This window comes from Xyrauchen texanus, chromosome 26 (genome assembly GCF_025860055.1).
Source record: "Xyrauchen texanus isolate HMW12.3.18 chromosome 26, RBS_HiC_50CHRs, whole genome shotgun sequence".
Classification (NCBI taxonomy): Eukaryota; Metazoa; Chordata; class Actinopteri; order Cypriniformes; family Catostomidae; genus Xyrauchen; species Xyrauchen texanus.
This window is the reverse complement of record NC_068301.1, coordinates 1,241,765-1,264,311: the sequence shown is the minus strand read 5'-3', so window position 1 is coordinate 1,264,311 and position 22,547 is coordinate 1,241,765. Positions and strand designations below refer to the sequence as shown.

At 38.8% G+C, this 22,547-nt stretch overlaps 2 non-coding genes across 2 annotated transcripts; both read right to left on the bottom strand.

The window, feature by feature from the left end:
• Window positions 1-7,441: 7,441 nt before the first annotated feature.
• On the bottom strand, window positions 7,442-7,605 carry LOC127620431 (U1 spliceosomal RNA). Its single transcript, XR_007967718.1, has one exon. It is a non-coding gene; the product is annotated as a U1 spliceosomal RNA (small nuclear RNA).
• Window positions 7,606-11,866: 4,261 nt separating this feature from the next.
• Window positions 11,867-12,057, bottom strand: LOC127620443 (U2 spliceosomal RNA). The gene has a single exon (XR_007967728.1). It is a non-coding gene; the product is annotated as a U2 spliceosomal RNA (small nuclear RNA).
• Between the last annotated feature and the right edge of the window lie 10,490 nt (window positions 12,058-22,547).

The window sequence follows — 22,547 nt, the reverse complement described above, 5'->3', positions numbered from 1 at the left end:
AGGGCTCCCCTAGTGGTAGCAGGGGATTTTAATTGTGTTATTGGATTTAATAGTGGACTGTTTTAAGACTTTGCATCCTAGGGAGGAGGGCTTCACCTGGGTCAGTGGTGATGGTACAGAGCCTCCCGCATTGACTATGTTTTTACATGTGACTGCCCGCCAACGGAAATTGAAGAAGGGGAAAAATGCACACGGTACTTTTTTAAGAAAATAATGACACAGGGAGGGGCAATCACAAATTTAAAAGTAAGAGGGAGGGAGGAAAACAACGAGGGGGATTTTAGAGGGCATCACATTTTTTTATGATGAGCTTTATCAGGGTATATGCAGGAATCTTGAAGTTAATTTTAATACCTTTTCAAGACTTTTTCAAGAACTTCTCAATATTTTTTAATACCTCACCGCCACTTCAAGCTGTAACCATTTACATCAGTGATACTTTTAACAGTTTTAGTTTGTGATAAAGACTAAAAACAGCTTTTCCAAGCATTGAGAGCCAAGGTACCTAGCCAGAACAGATCTTTATTAATATGACACTCCTCAAAACACACACATAACAGGTTGAAAATGAAATAAATAAAAATATAGTATATAGAGTATATATAATATATAGTACTAAGCAGGAGGTACCTAGATTGGACACGGTCATCTTCCCAGAATCGAATGTGGACATCAAGCTGTTTCATTTTTGTTGACTGGTTGAGCTGACTCGATCAAACATTAACACAAACTGGCCAGCCTTGTTGATGGTGTTGATGAGCTCCTGCTTGAAGTGTGGTGCTAACCCGAATCGTATGATGTATCCAGTTTTGTCCTTGCCACAAGTGAACGACTTTGCTATATCCGAATCTGGAAACATAGCCTTGAAAACTTCAGCCAAGTTTTCGTTTGAGTTCAGTGAATGGTGTTTCTCCGCTGTGTGGAGACACCACAACACCTCAGCACGCAGTGTTGCTGTGCCGCCAGAGCCACTCTGATGTCGGCTGCAGAAGATGAGGAAGCAGAGACAGCCCGGTCATAGCTGTAGCTTCAGGTGCGACTGCCGGTGGTGTAACGACGTTGGCACTAGGTTGTGGTGGTGCAACGCGATTACCACAGAAGCTAGCGATGGAGAGCTGCAGCTCTGGCGGCTAGCAGCGCTTTGTGGCTAGCACAACACATGTGGGACTTTAACGAGTTAATGCCCATTGACACAATACTTATTTTTTTCTTGCATAATGTACAATATGCCTCCCTGACATTCCCTCGACTGGCTGCAGCCACTCTTTGAAGTCCGGCATTTCCATCCAGGACGCTGCAAATTTGCACTTCCCCATTCTGTTCATGAGTTCACCAACCTTCTCTTAAAACATTTCGGTGCGTTGTAATACGCACTGGGAACGCCAGAGCGTACATTGTGCTTTTGAACTTCTGCCCGCCTGCCCGCTCTGGTGCTCTCAGAGGCAATTTACGAACACACCCACAATAGCCTAGTTTTTTATGTACCTGTTCGTTTTTTTAATAAAAATGACTAAATTCACACACTTTTACGATGTTTTTGGGACTCAAACTGTTGGACAGCTAATTCAGAAAAAATACTTTAAAAATGTAAGAATTTATAAAGCCGTGATAAGACTTTAATACTTTTCAAGACCTCGCGGATACCCTGTTTATAGAAAAAAAATCGTATGTGATGACACTCTAAATGACGTTTTAAGTTTTTTAGGAAAAAAAGGTTGACAACAAAGGGGTGCTTTTATCACAAGATTTTGAAATCCCAGAGTTAGAGAAAGCTCTTAAAAGTTTTAAACAGGGGAAGTCCCCAGGAATGGATGGGCTAGAGTTTTATCTGACTTTCTGGGATGTTTTAACTCCTGACTTACTGATGCTTTTTACAGAGTTTGAGACCCATGACAGACTTCCTGACAGCTTTAGAATAGGGATAGTTTCGCTACTACACTAAAAAGGAACTGAGCGACCGATTATGCTTTTAAATTTCGACCGTAAGCTTTTTAGCAAGATGTTATCTATACGTATGTCTGATTTTAGAGGACGTAATTCACCTGGATCAAGCTTGTGCCGGTGAGGAAGATCACGGACAGCCTAGTGCTGATTAGAGATGCCATCTGTTACGCGAGAGACAGAAATATTCGGCTAGCAGTTCTAAATTTAGACTTTGAAAAAGCATTTGACCGTGTCTTGCACCAGTACCTGTTTCAGGCAGGGGCGCCCCCAAGGGGTGGCCAGGGCCACCACTGTATAAACTCTGGCCACCCTGTGGCCACCCTAGTATGATTTTTGCAGTGGGTACTATTAATTTGAATACATCATGTAAATTCACAATAGTTCGTGAAGTGAAATAAAATAAAACACCGCTGCAGCTACAAAAAAGATTGTAGATTGATTGGCGCCCGCACCACCACCAGAGTTTCACTGCCCCTCCCCCTCTGCAATCCCGTCGTTGACTGCTCAGTCAGTGCAAGAAGCAGGACTGACTGATTCGACCACAGGAGAGCATCTACACTTTTAGGAGAGACGACAAACGGCAACGGGTATGTATGCCATAACAGTAGTGGCTTATAGTGAAGACATGAATGTATGTTCTAAGTTACCTTTTCCTCAGTAAAGTTTTTACAGTGTTGAATTAACATTGCAGTTTATCAGCGCTAGCGTTAATTTCAGCTAAAGTTAGTTTACTAGCTATGACTAGTCACACTGTGCTATATCAATTTGCAGAGGATGAAGAGAAAATCGACAAGCATCTCAAATTTTTTTAAGAAGAAATGTAGCACAGGGGAGTGTAGGTCTGAGGAAGAAGGAGAACACACTTGAAGATAATGTCCAGGCAGAGCAGCAAGCCAGTGAGCAGGCAGAGGCTGCTACAGGGGATCTTCCAGAGTACAGCGAGGAACAGAAACAGTGATGGGTCCAGCAGGTGAAGTTAAATACACAAGACTGTTTAGGTGACTCTTGTTAATTAAATGGATGCTATGTCCTGATGACAAACACACAAACAAACACCCCACCAGAATAGCGTTCTCTTTCGCACTTAACCGACATTTTGACATAATTATGTGTTATTGTTCGGTTTTGTCGAGTATTCTCATAAGAGCGGTCTTAAACGAGTTAAATAACGTCTTAAATGAAGTTGTGAGAAAATGAGATGCCATGTTAGGCAGCGGCAGATCTTAAAGTCACAGTAGCCTAATAAACCAGTTGCTGTGATGTCTGTTATTAATGTTAATAAAAGAACAAAGGTATCAGAAAATTGTAGCTTTAATAATAATTAATCTATATATAATTTATTTATACAGGGCAGAATGTTTGATAAATTTATTCAATTTCTATATATTTCCTGCTGACAAGGCCATTATACAGCACCTGAAACCAGTGGCGCCCCCAGTAGTAGTAGAGTTGGAAGAGTCTAAATGGAAATGTCTACAGACCTAAATTTCAAATGCTATTAATAATTACTGTGGAGAGGGGCTATTATTATATTATTGTTGTTATTAATAGTAGTTGTTGTAGTTCATTTAAAATCAAGCTTTGTGTTCTCTTCTTGATTTATCATAGATATATCAGTCAAGAGCCGAGAGACAAATGTAAACAAGTTTAACACACATTACACTGAATTTTTTTTGTTTGTTTTTGGTGTCACCCCAAGATTTTGCTGTGGCCTCCACTGGCCACCCCAATTAAAATTTTCTGGGGGCGCCACTGGTTTCAGGTGCTGGAAAAAATGGGTTTACCAAAAAGGTTCATAACATGGGTGGGATTGCTGTACAATGGCCTTGTCAGCAGAATTCTAGTAAATGGGTACCTATCCGAAGCTGTGAATATTTGCAGCAGCGTCCGTCAGGGGTGTCCCTTATCACACCTCCTGTATGTGATATGCATTGAGCCATTGGCACAAATCTTGAGAAAGGACAAATGGATTAAAGGACTTGACATTCCGGGGACCGGTGGACTGACTGCATCCGGTGAGCCGTCAATGTCCAAATATTTACAAATGTTAGAATTGACGGGGTATATTTGATGTAAAGTTTTGAAATGTGAAGGCCCCGCCCTTCGCTCCTGCCACATTCCTCTCGTTCTCCCTGGCATGACGTATACCCCCCTTTCCCTAGGAGAGGGCGTGCCTTCTGCCCCATCTGCCCGCAGGTCATCCCCGTCTACCTGGATGAGGGAGGGAAACAGAAATAATTAAAATGGGGGGAGGGGGAAACAAAAGATATTATAGCATTGTAGATATTAAACGATTTATTCATTATATTCTCTTCTGCTTCACCTTCTAGAAACATGACAGAACAGGGCGAGTCTTCACAGGTGAGTCTCATAAGCACCTAATGTAAGATTACCCTTATGAGAACTTACCATGGGTACCAGGATTTTATTTATATATATATTTTGGGTGGATAGTAATCTTTATAGGAATACCACAGTAAAGGGATGTCAGAGATATAATATGAGGAATAATATGTTCCCTAATAGCACACGTACATCTCACAGACGTCTATTAGATGTGTGTGACTCTGGAAGACGTCTATTTGACATGTTTGCTCATATGCAGATGTTTGACATGTTTGCTCATATGCAGATGTTTCGCAGATTGTGATGCTTTCCAAAAGACCTAAAACAAACATCTCTGAGATGTCTGTGAAGGTCCCGTCTGTATGAAAGTAAAAGCTGCTTTAACTCATTATGAATAAGAATAATATGTTTCCTCTGGTGGTGTGAATAAAGTATGTGCTTCATAATCTTATGATGTGTTTATTGACTAACACACATTAAATGTGCACTATATACTCATGTTATAGAGATTTTGATTTATTACAATGTGTTACAATGATCATTTACCTTTATACAGTCTGGTGTTATGAATAATATTGTCCAATGTGCATTTGCAGGTTAATTGTATCCCAATGGATGGATTTATAATATTATTGACACGTGTACAAATAACTGACATGTCTGAATAAATGAGCAAAGACCCACAAGTGTTTTATCCCAGTTCTCCCCTTCATCACAGCTCGTGTTTGGAGAAATGAAGCCGTGTCAATTAAATAAAACACTTTATTGGGAGAAAAGTTCTGGTAATTAAACATCAGTATCACCTTTTCATGATTTACAGAAACAGACATCTGTCAATCAACTAGAGAACGCGCATGCGCATTAGCTACACGAGCCGGGAGAATTGCGTTTGTTTAGTGTTATCAGAGATAAAGAAGCACATTTTATGATTCCAGTGTCTTCAGATTTTACTGCTGAATATATTTGAACACTGAAATATGTTTTTATCTTAATCTCGCGTCCGTTATAGATGAGATGTTTGATTGAAGCGCAAATAAAACTTCTGTGCAATTTTATTACATTTAAATTGGATTTAAACTGTATTTATATGTTCATTTGATTTTTCACACAACGTTATGTAATATGTTCCTTGGTTGCTAGGGTAAGCCCATGTGGTTGCTATGCAGTTACCAAGGTGATACAATACATGGCTCCTTGACATCCTGAATGAAATAAGTCAACCAGGAAATCTATATTTGTTTTTCTTTATAGTATTTTGCATTAATAATCATGATTTAGTGGTCCATAAACAGTGATGGTGACTCCGTTACAATCCTCCATATTAGAGCTCGACCGATAGTGGATTTTGCTGATACCGATAACTAATATGGTGGGAAAGACAGTTTTTCTAATTGATTTTTAGAATGTCAAAAAAACTAATTCTTATTCTTTCTTTGCAATGGTGGGCACAGACAAAGAGTCCAAAATAAATAAAATCCCAGAGGTAGTATTTGTTGAACCAAAATGCTAATAAGATTTGGTACATAATGGAGTGGTGGTGACGTAGTTGGCTAAAGCACATAACTGTTAATCAGAAGGTTGCTGGTTCAATCCCCACAGCCACCAACATTGTGTCCTTGAGTAAGACACTTAACTCCAGGTTGCTCCGGGGGGATTGTCCCTGTAATAAGTGCTCTGTAAGTCACTTTGGATAAAAGCGTCTGCCAAATGCATAAATGTTAAATGTTAATAATACGGGACTTTAGTATCAATTATGAATCGATATCGAATCTGGAAATCTGTACCCAGCCCTAATAGAAACTTAGGATAATATTTTATTTGTTTTCCATAATTTTGGTCTCATTTTAGCTTTTTAAAATATCTGAACATTCAAAAAATTAAATATCATCCACCATCGACCCACAGTGCTGTGAAAAATTATTTGCCCCCATCCTGATTTCTTCACTTTTTGAGTATTGAATGCAAAATTGTTTCAAAAATTAAAACAAAATCTAACATAAAACAAAGATATTCTGAGTAAACACAAAATACAGTTATTAAATGATAATGTTATTTATTGAAGCAAAGAAGTTACCCAATACCAACTGGGCCTGAGTGAAAAAGTATTTGCCCCCTTTCGTTACTAAATCTATGAAACTACATTTCTAATGCGGTTCGGCTGGACAAGACACACCCAGGCCTGATTACAGCCAGCCCTGTTCAATCAGATCAACACCTAAAGAGAACATTTTCAGCAGCATGAAGTTGACTAAAAGGGCTCACCCAGCACAACACTATGCCAAGGTCAAAAGAAATGTCATAAATGAGGAGGGAAAAGTTCATTGAAATAGATTTGTAACCCTTTCCAGACTGATGAATTTCAAAGGCTCTGGGACTCCAAAGAAACACAGTGAGAGCCATTAACACCAAATGGAGAAAACGTGGCACAGTAGTGAACCTTCCCAGAAGTGACCGACCTTCCAAAATTCCTCCAAGAGCACAGCGACAACTCATCCAGGATGTCACAAAAAAGCCAAGGACAACATCCGAGGAACTGCAGACCTCTCTCGCATCACTAAACTGTTCATGACTCCATTATCAGAAAGACACTGGGCAAAAATGCCATCCGTGGAAGAGTGACGAGGCAAAAACGGAAGAACATTAAGACTCGTCTGAATAAGCCAAAAAACACACCCTGATGATCCTCAAAGCTTTTGGGAGAATGTTCTGTGGACTGATGAGTCGAAAGTGGAACTGTGTGGAAGACAGGGGTCCCGTTACATCTGGCATAAATCAAACACAGAATTGCACAAGAAGAACATCAACAACAACAAGGAGTGTGGATACTTTGCTGCTTCTGGCTGACTTGCTCCCTACCAGAAAATCCTAAAGGAGAACATCTGGTCATCAGTCCATGAGTTGAAGCTCAAACACAACTGGATTATACAGCTAGACAAAGATCCAACACATAGGAGTAAGTCCAACTCTGAATGGCTCAAAAGAAGCTAAATTAAAGATTTTGAGTGGTATAAACAAAATCCCGACATGAACCCAATTAAAATGCATAGATGGAACCTTAAATGAGCAGTGCGTGCTTGAAAAATCTCCAATGTGATTGTACTAAACATACATGCTACTGCTAACTGTTTTAATCTGCCTTTAACCAGATAATTAGGAGAGAGCGCGAACGCAGTCCCCCACTACCAGAAATTATGCAATCGAGATTCCCACATTTGGGGAATTCGCAGGGGTCAGCACAGTCGGAGTGCAATGACTGAGCCTCACCCTGGGTGAACCACCTTCATGATCATGGTGTCTCTCCTGCCAGGTAAGTATGAATTGAAAGCAAGCCAATCAGAGGAGTCATTCTGCTCACTACTATTCACGTCGATGGTGATACACATTCAAATACACATACTTCATGACTAATACACATTGTTATTACATGTTATTAACAAATACTTACAATTACACCCAGTTTACAAGGAATGTAACCGATGATGCATTGCGATGTGACTTGCTGCAATGTTTTGAGTCAGTGTACAACAGAGCCGCACACACGGACCAATCAGCTTTGAGCTCCAGACTATGGAGGACTTAAAGTGACAATATAAAAAATAAATATATTTGCAAAGAATTGTAAAAAAATTCAAATTAAGTGTACACCGAAATAAAAAAAATTTCATATGAGACATAAACTAGTACTTAAAAAACACAAGGTAATATTTATCAAGGCTCCTTGGCATCCTGAGAGAAATAAGTTAACCCGGAAGTCTCTATGACATTCTGATCCTGAGATACCCATCTTATTGATTTTGAATGGAAGTCAAAGGGGTTTGGTTGCTAGGGTGCACTAAATGATAGACAGACAGACAGAGGGAGGAAAAAGGATAAATAGAAACAGATAATATTATAGATAATAATACAGATAAAGCAATATTGTAATTACAGTCATTTAAATAAAGTTTGATTGAATTTGTTAGAAATAAAGATTGAATGTTATTGGACAGGTAAGCTTACATAACTGTAAAGCATGTGAAATATAGTGCCATAAGGATTGATCTAGCGTCATTTTAGCTAACTTGATCTTGCCTGCACAGTAACTGTCATAATGTTAATCTGTAATTATTCAGCAAGGTAAACTACAATAACATGAAATGAATGCTAGACAATGTTCAAGATAATGCAAAAAGTACAGAAAATATATAAAATCTATTATTATAAAACAAAAGCGCATCGATATATTAAAATGTCAGTTGTGATGGAATCACATCAATACTGAATTGTGTCACATATTTATAATGTACAGTCTATTTTATAAACCGCTACTGTCATCATCCACCAAATTTAGCTAACAGCTATCGATAAAGCTAGCTAGCTAGCTAACGCCGACATACGCTATCGTATAAATGCAGTCAATGTATCATGCAAAGAAAAGTGATTACTTCAAACTACAGTCTCGTACAGTCAGACGTATATCCACACTTTGTTTTAGCCCTGTTCCAGCACTGGAGACTCAAATATAAAGTCTCAAAGATTGTAGTAAAACAATCATAACTGTGTCATTTTAATTATGCTACCTCATCTGTCAGCATGATGCCGGTGAATCACGTTGTCTTCGTTGTATGTAACGGGATTGTTTTGGCAGATGCTCGAGTCCCTATGGAGTGTGTGCACGAGCAACAGGTAGCTGCTGCAGTAGGGTTGTGCCGATGGACGATATCATCGTCCATCGTGATGGCTGACCAACATCACGATGTAGAGCCACCATCATGATGCCACGCCCCCTTTTGCGAGTCTTGCTAGTGTGACTCACTAATCCTAGTCTCTTCTATAGTTAACCTAAAAACTTTGCAGGGATTGCTCTGTAAATTAAATTGAGAATATAACTAATGCATATATGCTATTTTAAATACTGTAGTATATGCCAGAGACGTGACGTGTTAGTCTGTGAAAATAACATGTCAGGCAGGCTACACAAATATTGATCTGGACATTGTTAGCTTCTTGTCTTTTTTTTACATGTCTTACACTGTACATTTAGATTAAAATATTTTATGTTGTAGGCTACAAGAAAATAGCCTTTATTAATGAATTATTAGTAGTTGTAGTGTCTCAGAAAATCTTGCTCATTGTCACATAGCTCTTGTATACACTGAAGCGGAAGTTTAAGATAAACCCAGACCAGCTTAACGTCAAATCACTTTTTGTCTGGTTAATACTTTTAAAGAAACATTTCCTTGGCCATAAATCCATAATGTCAAATCAAATGAAAGAAACAAGGTGAATATGAATAACACACATTTATTAAAACATAGAAGAACAAGAAATAAAGAACAAGAAAACGGAACAACACTCAGACCGAAACTTCGGCATTAACATTTCACTTATAATTAGCAGCACAATTAACTTCAGCACAGGCTACAAAATAAATGATGTTATTGAAATATTGTAAAGTGGTCATATGAACTACACAAATGAACGCTTAAAAAATAATATGCAAAATCGAATAGCTCCGCAACGGATGGTCGAAAAATGCGTAAAGAAGTCTACTATCTTTCACCATAGACCATGTTTAAATTTCGATGTTTCTTGCCAGAAATACCAACATATTCACTTTATCTGGTTTTAATAAGCTGCGGATTGGAGTAACTACACTACCCGCTGTGCTGAAGACCCGCTCTGATGGAGTACTGGTAGCACATATGCACAGATATTTCCGTGCTAATCTTGCCATGAACGGAAACCTTTTGTTGTTCGTTTACACCAAGTCAGCGGGTCCTCTTCCCCATCAATGGCCATTTCCTGCAGGTACATGGTAATTTCTGCCTCGACCTTTTGCTCATCAGTGAGTAAAATAACGAAATTATAGTTTTTAAGTGGATAATAGTATTTATGTAAAGAGATATTAAAATAAAAAGTGCACAACTCTTCTTAAGTGAAAGCTAAAAAAATAAATGCTTCACGTGTCGTGCAACCTACTGATAAAGCGCCGACGAGTCATTAGTTGGGTTAGTAAAATAACGAAATTAAAATTTTTCATATAATTTTGGAAAATTATATGAAATTATATAATCCCCCCCGCCCTGCCTCACCGACGATATCATCGTGCATCGTGATGTTTTACTGTCAACATCGTCAACTGCCAATTTAGGGGACATCGCCCAACCCTATGCTGCAGTTCACTTAACGGCCACAGGTGTCACTAATAACAAGGGTTTCTGAATCTTACGTACTGCACCTTTAACAGTAGATCAACAGAATTTGCTCGTCAATTGTCCAAAATTCCAGTATTATAAAAAACTCTTTTCCTTCTCTCTAGCTTTTTCTTTTCACTGTCAGTCAAAATCAACATGAACTCAACAATCAATAAAGGTTACGTAAATAAACATTCAATCATGTCTAGCTATATATGTTGTTTTTTTTATACTACCCTGAGTCCCATGAACAAAACCAGAAGTCTTTGTTGTTCTGGTGCAGAGATATGTGATTTGTTACTTGGTTGCTAGGGTAACCCCATCTGGTTGCTAGGTAATGACCAGGGTGATACAATACATGTCTACATTCCATCCTGAGTGAAATAAGTCAACCTGTATGTCTGTATGATTTTTCTGGTGCAGAGATGTGTGATTTGCTACTTGCACAAAATATTCCCATGCTTTCGTCCATGTGGAGGTCCGTGGGAATGTATGACATGTAAAGCTGCACTTGTGTGTCAGTTGCTAATAAAGGTACAAGTGATTTAGAAGCGCACATTAACTCTGTGAAGCATAAACGGTCAGCAAAAGTTAAAATGTTAAATTGTTTTCACATTGCTTCATATTCCATATTCAAAATAATAGTAAATGAAGGTACACTCATGGCGTCAAATATTTTATTTTAGAGTCTTTTTCGCTGTATTAAAGTTTGCATTCATAGTAACACTGTTTTGAACCCTATTCTATCCCATCTTCCTATTTATGTGCAAATGTACAAATAAATCAATCAATAAACATATAAGTATAGAAAATAATATATGTGGAAATAAATCAATACAATCATTCTTAAGGAAATAAAAGTATAACTACGTCATATTGATCATTAATTTATATGTAAAACATTTTTAATGATGCACCGGAATAAAAATCCTAGACTCTTTATATTTATTTGTAATATTGTCACATTAGGTCCTCCATAAGAGACTAGTTTTGAAATTGGGAACGGTCAACGGATGTAGAAAGGAAGTCCCGCCTTAAAGGTAAAAGAGCCAATCACAGAACAATCTTTCAGAAACAGACATCGCCTGTCAATCAACTAGAGAACGCGCATGCGCATTAGCTACACAAGCCGGGAGAATTGCGTTTGTTTAGTGTTATCAGAGATAAAGAAGCACATTTTATGATTCCAGTGTCTTCAGATTTTACTGCTGAATATATTTTAACACTGAAATATGTTTTTATCTTAATCTCGCGTCCGTTATAGATGAGATGTTTGATTGAAGCGCGATTTAAACTACTGAACGATTTTATTAACTTAAACTAAAACAAAAGTAAATTGATTCACTCAAAATTAATTCATCACATACACAATTGTTCAGTTCTTCTTTAAACAGTTTCAGGGGGGGTGCACCGTTCCTGGAGGTACTGCAATACCAGGTCGATACGTGGAGTGGACGGAGCAAGCCCCTATTCCATCTCCCTGATCCAAAAATCAATTTAATATATGGTCCCCGGATAGGGGACGTATCAGATATTAAACTGATAAGAACAGATACTACACTTGATCTTAGCCAAAAGGCCGAGAAGCGATACCGAAATAAGGATCCGAGCAAAGGGAGTCATTCAGACAACTACAGATCTCACTGACGGTCTTATTCATAATAATATCAGACCATTTCAAACTATAAACTACTTACAAATACAAACTTCAAAATTAAAGCCCCACTCAGAGACTGTGTGAAGAGTTTTGAGATTCTCGTCAATAAGAAGCCGAAAAACCTTCAAAATACGCGGATATTTTTCCTCCCTCTGTTATCATGAGTTCTCCATCATCCAATCAAACACGAGAACAGAGTTTGTGGAAAATAAAACTATTTAGAGTCTCTTTATAATCCTAAAATAATCCGCTTTTCACAGGAAAGTCTCTCTGCTCATGTTCTGACACCAGATTCACAAAACAACAGGAGAAAATGAAGCTTTTGCCACATTTATTTCCTTTGACGCCCTCATGTGGTGAAATGTGGAACTGCAAGTCCGTCTGCGACATCAAACTACAATCACTGTACGACGAGAAAAGCTGCAAACCCTTTCAACGACTATTTCAACAAACATTTTAGCGCCATCAATCTTGACAGATCTACACTGAAACAATAAAGCGGGAAATCAGCACAAACTGGTGTTTGCAAATCCTTGAATGAGCGTTAAATATCAGCAACCCGTTGAATAAGTTTGATCTGATTTGATTGTGACTGACTTCATCCATCGGTGTATTTAACGGACACAGTTCACGTGAGAAATGTCTTTATTTTCTCATTTAAACGCCTCAAATTGGACGGTTGTCTCAGATTAGCCTACACTGATTAACAACGGCCAAAAAAAACAATCAAAAAGCTCGAAATTGATGAATTTAACGTTGTTCTTAAAACATTTTCGACGGATTAATCATAGTTTACGGGACTACAAGCATTTAAGTACATAAAAGTAGTCTAAATAATCAAATGAAAAGTTTTAAATGTGAAGATACTCACAGGTGTCGCTTGTTTTGCATCAAACCGCGTAAAAATCCACCTGAACATTGAGGCTTTTTTGCAAATTATGAAACCTACTATGACGAAGAGCTCATGAATATTAATCAGGACGTGCTAACGTATATCGGCACGTGTCCAATGACGAAGGCTTTCATAAATTAATATTAAAAAGAGAGCCTTCTCCCTTAAGAAGAATTAATCAACAAATCTTTATCTTTCCTCTGATTAAGTTTCTCTGAAATTAGTTATTTGATGTCACAATGTGAATAATTGTTGGTTATTTTCAAAACATTTAAACAGATTAATACTCTGTATAGATATTAAATACAGTCATGTATCAACATTTGATTTTTTTGGACTAAAATTGTGCAAGACTTGTGTGTTATCCCGGTACAAATCATACAATAGTTCTGTGTGAGAAACAGACCAACATTTAAATGTTTATTTACTGATAATCTTTCCCTCCACCGCAGCTCTCAAAATCTCTTTCACACTTTCACACATTTAAAACTCCTCTTGCTTTAACAAGGTTGCTGCAGAGTTTTAAATATTTAAAATCAAATGTAAGACTTTTAAAGACAGTGACGTCACATGAAAAAGGTCAATAGCTTAATTGCACTGTAAGTCACTTTGGATAAAAGCGTCTACCAAGTGCATAAATGTGAATGTAATAACTGTTGTTAATTTGTAGTAATTATGGATTTAGTAACAGTTATAGTGATATAGTGATCTATATAGGTTACTCTGGGCTACTGACCAAAAGGTTGGGGGTTCAAGCCCCAGCACTGCCAAGATACCACTGTTGGGCACTTGAGCAAGGCCCTTGACCCTATCAGGGATGCTGTTTCATGGCTGACCCTGCGCTGTGACCCCAGCTTAGTTATGATATGCGAAAACAACTGCATTTCATTGGCTCTGTACCTGTACTCTGCACAATGACAATAAAGTTGAACCTTAACCTTAAAAGTTGGATGCTTCGGTGGGTGAAGAGTTTGTGTGAAGGGTGTGTGGGGTCGTCCACAATGCTGGTTGCTTTGTGGATGCAGAGTTTTGTGTAAATGACTTTGATGGAGGGAAGAGAGACCCCGATGATCTTCTCAGCTGTCCTCACTATCACCTGCAACTTATTTGACAGGCTCCACATAGGCTGTCTGTGGACAGATGTTTTATGCAAAAATATGCATTTTTACAAGTTTTAAATGGCATACATATGTTAAATGGTGTCCTGAGCATTACAAAATAATGTTTTGTCAATAAATATGAATAATTAAATGTATGTTGTTGATGCATTGTCCATGGACTACCTAACTGGGCCCATTAAATGAGTTACAGGTGGGCACTTCCTGTTTTATTGCTTAGTCATGCCCACATGCAACTTATTTGACAGGCTCCACATAGGCTGTCTGTGGACAGTCATTTCTATGCAGAAAAATGCATTTTATGAGTTTTAAATGGCATACATATGTTAAATGAAGTATAAAATATGCACCTAAATAATACATGTCTTGAAATTGGATTGTTCAGAGTAGGGCTTTGACTCCGAACTTCGTTATTCGAATATAATTCGAATATATATATATAAAAAAAGATATTCGAACGAATAATAGGCAGCCTTTAATATTCAAATATGTTATGTGCATTTATTTATTTTTGTAAATGGGTTTGCTTGAAACGTTGTTTTTAATTAAAATTCCAAGGCTTTTTCACGCCTGGTGAAGTTGTGAATCGCAAGTTCATTAACAAGGCTATTATTGGTCATCTGGGCCGTTAGCATAGCGTCGTCATAGGTGACGTTAGCGTCATGGTTACTAAGCACGCCTATTCTGTAAACAAAAACAATGGCAGCGCCAGCGCCTACAAACACGCCTGAGGAGTTCGAAATATACACTCCTGAAAATCTAAAAAGCAACGTGTGGTGCTACTTTGGGTTCCAAAAAAAGGGAAACATCACGAGCAAAGACAAAGTGGTGTGTAAAGTGTGTAGGACCAAACTAACCTACCACGCAACGACCAGCAATATGAGAGCCCACCTGTTAACACTACATCCCAGGAAGCTGGAAGAGGAGTCGGGATCGGGGGCGAGGCAGGTCAGAATTGACTCCATGCTATCTCCTTCACGAGGCCTCCCATATGCCTGTCAAAATAGAGCGACAGATTTGAATTTGTGGATACAGATTGCAAAAACTGAAGGCACGGTTTCCAAATCTGAGAGCACGGATTAGAAACTCGTGAGTACGGTTTAGATTCTGTGGGCACGATTTGTTAAACCGAGGGAACAGTTTGAGAATTCGTGAGTACAGTTTATATACGGGTGGACGGATAGCAAAACCGTTGCCACGGATTGTTTTTTTGTTTCTCCCACGGCCAGCCAGAAAGCCCATAATGGCGAGTTCTAATTTAGCCTAGGCTAAATGTTTGATTGTTGGGGATAGCGCTGTATCTCGAAGTGTTCTAATCTACATGATTGATCGAGATTGGGGAGGAGAATGCATACCATGGGATACCATATCTAAAAAAACAGCAGTATGTGGACAGATGTTTTTTAAGCTCCATAATCATTTAATCTGATTAAAAAAACTATTTATGTGTCTCTGCACTTCATCCTGCTGCATATTCATCCATCAAAACTTAAAAAATCCTCCATTGTCCATGAACATCCTACATTTTTTAATAGGATAGTTTGTACATGGGATGTTCAAATCTCAGCTTTTGGATAACATAGGAGGCTGAAACTTCTATTCCTATGCTTGTCACAACATCCTCTTTTCATTGTGCAAATATGAGGAAGATTAGAGAAAGTACAAAATTTCAACCAAAAAAAACACTAAGGGTTTTTTTTTAGCTGAATTTTCAGGTTTCTCCAATCTTTGTGACATTCACACCATGGAATGGGGACACCAAGACAAGCAGAGGACTGTGAGTTTCAGCTTCCAATGTCATCTAGAAACTGAGATCTGGACATCCCATGTACAACCTATCCCATTCAAATATTTGGGCTGTTCATGGTCAGAGGAATTTTTAAGTTCTGAAGGATGCATATAATTCAGTGGGACTCGTAGAGTCATGTAAATATGTTATTTTATACATACCTTGATCATTGACTGTAGTAAACTGATGTCTATAAACTAAGTTAGACACATTATGTCGGTTGGAATTGGGATGATCCCACCTGTAACTTATTTAACAAGCTCCACATAGGCTGAATGTGGACAGATGTTTTTATGCAAGTTGTAGGTGTTTTTTACATTTACATAAATGTTCTATGGTGTGTCCAGAGTGTTATACAAGTGGTTTATTTGAAAATATGCACATAAATAATAAATATATCTTGAAAATGGATTGTCCAGAGATCCCCTATCTGAGGCCCAAGTTGTACTTGGGAGACCATAGTTTAGTCCAAAACAGCATCTCACCAGTAACAGATTTGACAGGCTCCAAGTGTTCGTGGACAGACATTTTTAAACTCCATAATCATTTAATCTTAATAAAAACAATTTAGGTGACTCCTGCTGCATGTTTTCCATCATAACTTCAAAAAAATATTTAGCTGAATTTGTAAGTTTCTCCAATCTTTTTGAAATTCACACCATGCAATGGGGACACCAAGACAAGCAGAGCTTCCAATGTCATCCAGAAACCCGTTCTCCCCAGTCCGCCCAAGGGCCGGTTGCACCAGCTATACGTAAGTTACAACTCAGCCTAGTTGTGGTGTAAATGGGCTGTAAGTCACAATTTACACACTATTAAATATTTGAGTGTTGCACCATTAAACTTAGGTAGGACATAACCCAACCTATAAATTAATTATTATTTATTTTAACCCGACCAGGAGTCACGGATAGAATAATAAAGCAGACTCACTTAATGACATCAGTGAGCTCATGTTTTGGTTGACAGGCTTCAGTTCTTTCGACATATATGATGATGTTGGCATTTACACTTGTTTACATTTATGGGAGAAAACATGTAAAAAATGTGTTCAGGATGAAACTGATCTAATGGTGCACTTTCATGTGTATGCCACCCGGTGTAAAGTTTAACATACAAAATAGATATTAAAATTAATAAATGTTGTATTAGTATGTATTCATTTATTGTCCCTTATTCAATTTAGATACAATTATTGAATATTGTTATTTACTTAAGCTAAATATATATCATTAATGAAATCTTGTTTTATTACGTATTGTATTTTAATGGGGATTAAAATATATAATTTATTACAGCTGACAGTTACGTGAGCAAACAAGGTTTAAATAAGATCAAACTGAAATTCACGTCTGTTTAAGCACACGGACACATTTTTGCATTTCCATTAATAAATCACTAACAGAATCTTTATTGGGCAAAATTCACTAATTGGTGAAAAACTGCCCTTTTTGTCTCTTTCTCTGGCTAATTGTAATAATATAAATGTATTTTAAATATTCATTGTAAATTTCTCTCCATGTTGCTTTAATCGGCTATTATTAAAGGGCCTCATTAAATTTTCTCATGGATCAAACAGTGTATTTGTAATTACCATTAGAATATTTAAAAGAAACATTTATTTGTTTTATTGTTAATTGGAGAGAAAGGTTTGATCTGGGTAAAATGAATACTGGTTTTACTATAGTAATATTGTAGTAACAGTGTTTTTGTCAGAAGTCATAGTTTTAATGCCGTTACTCATGATGTTACTACAGTAATATGTGTTCATTTACCATGTTTCATTCTGTGCTTACTATGATTTTACTAGTAAATACCATGTTGATACTATGATTCCTGTAGTTAAACATGGGTAATGTTGATCAGAGATCACACAGATTGACAGTTTTGTGTGTGAGATCATCTAAATGAACTTCTTAATTCAGATCGGGTCATTTAATCCAGTTTTCACATCATTAAGATGAATTGGAGGGCAGGTTTATGAATGTGTGGTTACAGTCACACATGTTACTGTCTTGTTCTCGTTTACTATTTTATATTGCACAGGGCGTGCAGTCGTAAATAAGGAGACGTACAGCGAGTACCGAACAAACTTGGAACCTTTATTCGTTCACCTGCCTCAATCCTTTACATGTGCTTCAATACCCAAAATCACCAGAAACTCGTTCCTGGCACCGTAAAACAGTGTCGCAAATATTCAGTGCTTGCCAGAATATTACATCCCCTTTGTTTTGAAAGAATAAAAAAAAAAATAAATAAATAAAAAAAACATTGAGTCAACTTACTCAAGTCACAGAAACATTACTCTAGCCTAAACACAGAGGTTGCTGCATTTCACAAAACATCTAGACACCTCTGACACTTAATGTATCACACAATATGCAACAGTACTTAGGAACAAAACGTCCATTATTCTCTGACAGCCCATACCAGATTTTAGATTTCAATCCTCTCATAGGGGCAGCGATCCGCCTACACCCCAGACGAATTATCAGTCACAAATCAAGGATTGATCTTGGTCGTACTGCTCGACCTGATCTGGTATAGTATTGTATGGGCTGGATCTCTCTGTCATTTGAATGCTGTGCTGGTACTTCAGTGTGTACCTGAAGCGTTGATGTGGCTGTGCTGTTTTGCTCTTCCTCTAGGTTTGCAGAAACGCAGGTGTTTTCCACAGGCTCCTCTTTTGTGCTGAGAAGATGACGGCGATTTCTGCGATACACCCGACCATCTGAAGTGCAAACATGATATGATCTTTGTGTATTGGCAGGGTGTACAACAACAGCTGGTTTCCAAAGTCCATGCTCTTGAATGCGAACACCTTGTCCAGTGTGAAGCTGTGATAGTGGGTGAGTTGAGCGATCATAATACTTTTTCTGCTGCTGCTGCTGCTTTACTCTTTTGGAGCGCGCCTCTGTGAAACTGACAATTTCAGGTAGGAGCTGCTTAATGGTGTTTGGCAGTATGGATCTCAGTCTGCGACTCATAAGAAGCTGGGCAGGTGACTTGAAGTTGTCCACAGGTGTATTCCTATACTCTAACAAACTGAGATGGGCATCTTTCTTGTCCATCTTGGCTTTTGTCAAAATCGATTTTGCAATCTGCACAGTCTTCTCAGCCAAACCATTGCTCTGGGGGTAATGAGGGCTTGTGGTGGTGTGCATGAAACCCCATGTCTTTGCAAAGTCTTCAAACTCCTTGGCCCGATATTGTGGACCGTTGTCGGAGACAACTTTCTCTGGGATGCCATGCCTTGCAAAAATGACTTTGAGTTTGCTGATGACAGTGGCAGCAGTGGTCGTGTTGAGTTTGTCCAATTCAAAGAAGCGGCTATAGTAGTCTACTGTAACCATGTATTCTTCGCTGTTCCAGGTGAAAAGTTCTGAAGCTATCACCTGCCATGGTCTGGTTGGTATTTCGTGAGGAATCATGGGCTCCTTGGTGTTTGAACAGCATCGCTCCAGGCAGGTATCGCATCTTTCGACCATGCGTTCTATTTGTTTACCCATTCCTGGCCAGAATAACACGTCTCATGCTCTTTGCTTCGACTTCTCTATGCCCATGTGACCGACGTGAATGCGTGTGAGCATATGGTATGACTATCTTCTCACCTTTGAGAATGATTCCGTTGGTCAACGACAGTTCGTCTCGGAAATTCCAGAAGTCGCTAATGTCTGCAGGGCATTTTCTCCTCTCTCCAGGCCATCCATCCAGAATCACCTGTCTGAGCTGGACAAGCTGGCTGTCTAACTCAGTCTCAGCACGGATCTGTTGCAGCCTTGTGTCGCTGACAGGTAAGCTTTTGTATACCATGTGAACCTGCAGAGCCGGCCCAAGGCATAAGCGAACTAAGCGGCTGCATAGGGCCCCGGTGGCCACCAGGGGGCCCCCAAGAGCACATGAAATATTTTTTTTTAAAAAATTGTTTTTTGATTATACTATCAATGGACAATGGTAATTATAAAAAAACGCAATATTAAATGCAATATTATGTTAACGGGCTGCACGATAAAGGTATGTTAAGTAGCTAGGCTAAGTTACGAGCTAACATTAGCTGGCTAGTTAGTTAACATAGCCTATGTAGCATATCTTCTTTTTTAGGAAAGTTTGATTAAACAGCCGTAAATAGCCTTGACATCTTAATATATTATTAGTACAACATATTACTTAGCAAGTTTTAGATTAAAGTTTTTGTCTTCTGTGTAAAAATTACTTTCCTGTGTATATATTTTTGTAATAAAAATATGCTTCCATTTAAAAACTTTGTACTGATAACAACTTAACATTATTTACAGTCATTTACCATTTTGGGGTCTTTGCTATTATATTCCAATATCATTATGCCTCAGTTAGCTAGTTATAGATTAAGAGTTGTTGTTTAGGTATACAGATGGCTTGCTGCTGTGTATAATAATTTGTGTTGATAAAATAACTTTATAAATATTCTGTCAAATATGTACTCTTATGAAACTTCCCTAGGAGCACTGTTGAAATATTTTGGACGTGGGGCACAACCAACGCCACCTGCCCCAAGTTCCAGTGCTACAGCTGATGATGATTTTTCAACAATCCCAGATCATTATATTTATATGGATAAACCATGCCTTTGTTTTTGACAGACAGTTGCATTACCTTCTAATATGACATCTAACATGGCTAGCTTTTATTATTATTTTCATCTTTCATCAGGTCCATCCTCTGCATGCGAGGAGCACTTCCCAGCACGTGCATCCACTGATGTGGTCATCTATCTTGTCTGACTCAGAAAGGACTGATCTGGTAAGCAGAGGGTCACTGCCTATAAAGGAAAACTTCACATTCCCTGAAAAACCTGATGGCCAAAGCTTCCACTACACCTACAGAAAGTTAATTAATGGGGAAAAAATGTGGAGCTGCTCACTTATTCAAAAAGAAATGATACTGTCTACAGCTTCTGCTGCTCATTGTTCTCTAGGAAGTCCACAAAACTGGTAACAGAGGATCAACAGGATTGGGTAAATATAGGTGTGGTACTGTCACATTTAAAACCGTAGAAGGGTAAAATCATGCCAGGCAGACATTGGTATGTTGTAAGCAACACAGCTACAACTAATAAAATTGATAAGGGTTGTGTTAGATTTATAGTGCGCGAATAATCAAGCATTGACAATATTCAATCATATTGGCGGCACCGAGGGGCCCCCAAATCAAATTCTGCTTAGGGCCCCATAAAGGCTTGGGCCGGTCCTGTGAACCTGCATGTCCATTCCTTCACTGAGATTATCGTGCTCTGTCTCAATGAACTTTCTAGAGAGGGTGTCAGCCACAGGTATCTCCTTTCCTGGCCGGTGCGTGATATTGATATCATATTTCTGGAGTTGCAGGATCATTCTTTGGAGTCGCGGCGGGGCTGCAGCTAGTGGCTTTTTCATCACGGCTTCAAGCGGCTTGTGATCAGACTCCACTATGACTTTTCGGCCATATACGTTTGCAGCCGAATAAGACCGCGTAGAGCTCCTTCTCTGTCTGAGCATAGCTAACTTCACATTCGGTCAGTGATCTTGAAGCATAGCGGAGCGGCTTTCCGTCCTGCAGCAGGACTGCACCAAGGCCATATTTCGATGCATCCACTTGAAGGTGCAGTTCTTTCTGTGGGTCATAGTACGCAAGTACTGTTCCAGGTTCCTTAGTTATGAGATCTTTCATTTTTTTTAATGCGGTGTCGTGCTGGGAATCCCATATGAACTCGCTGGACTGTTTTAGCAGCTGGCGAAGTGGTGCATTAATGTCCGATAAACAGGGTGCAAACTTAGACAGGTAATTTACCATTCCCAGGACTGTTTCGAGCTCCGCTTTGCTCTTTGGTGGCTCCATGTGCTTGATCGCTGAGACCTTTTCAGGGTCTGGCCTGACTCCCTCAGCGGATAAGCAGTGGCCGAAGTAGCGAACTTCAGAGGCACTCACAATGCTTTTCTCTTGATTGAGCTTCACCCCTTTCTCACGAGACCTTTGCAACATTGCGTGCAAGTTGTCGTCATGTTCCTTTTGGGTTCGTCCGTAAACGAGGATATCATCGACGATTGCAACAACACCATTTAGACCTTCATATGTCTCGTCGATTTTGCGTTGAAATTCATCCTGAGCTGAAATTATGCCAAATGGAAGACAACGAAATCTGTATCGTCCTAGTATAGTGTTGAATGTCGTCAGCTTGGACGATTCCTCTGTTAGTTTTATTGCCCAGTACCCTGAACGGGCATCTAAAACACTGAAGTATTTTGCACCCGTTAGTTTGGGCATGATGTCTTCTATCGTTGGCAAAGGGTAATGTGGACGCTTGATAGCTTTATTGAGGTCGCGGGGATCTAGGCATATTCTGAGTTTGCCGGTTCTCGGTTTTTCCACGACCACAAGTGCGTTCACCCAATCGGTGGGCTCTGTTACCTTGACTATGACTCCTTGTTTTTCCATATTTTGCAGCTCTTCTTTCAGTCTGCCACGTAGAGCCAGAGGAATCCTTCTCGGTGGATAAACAACTGGAGTTGCATTGGGTTTTAGATGGATTGTGCACTCCCCTGGAAATAATCCAATGCCATCGAATACATCAGCATAATCCTCCATGATGGACTTGTCTTTTTAAGTGCGT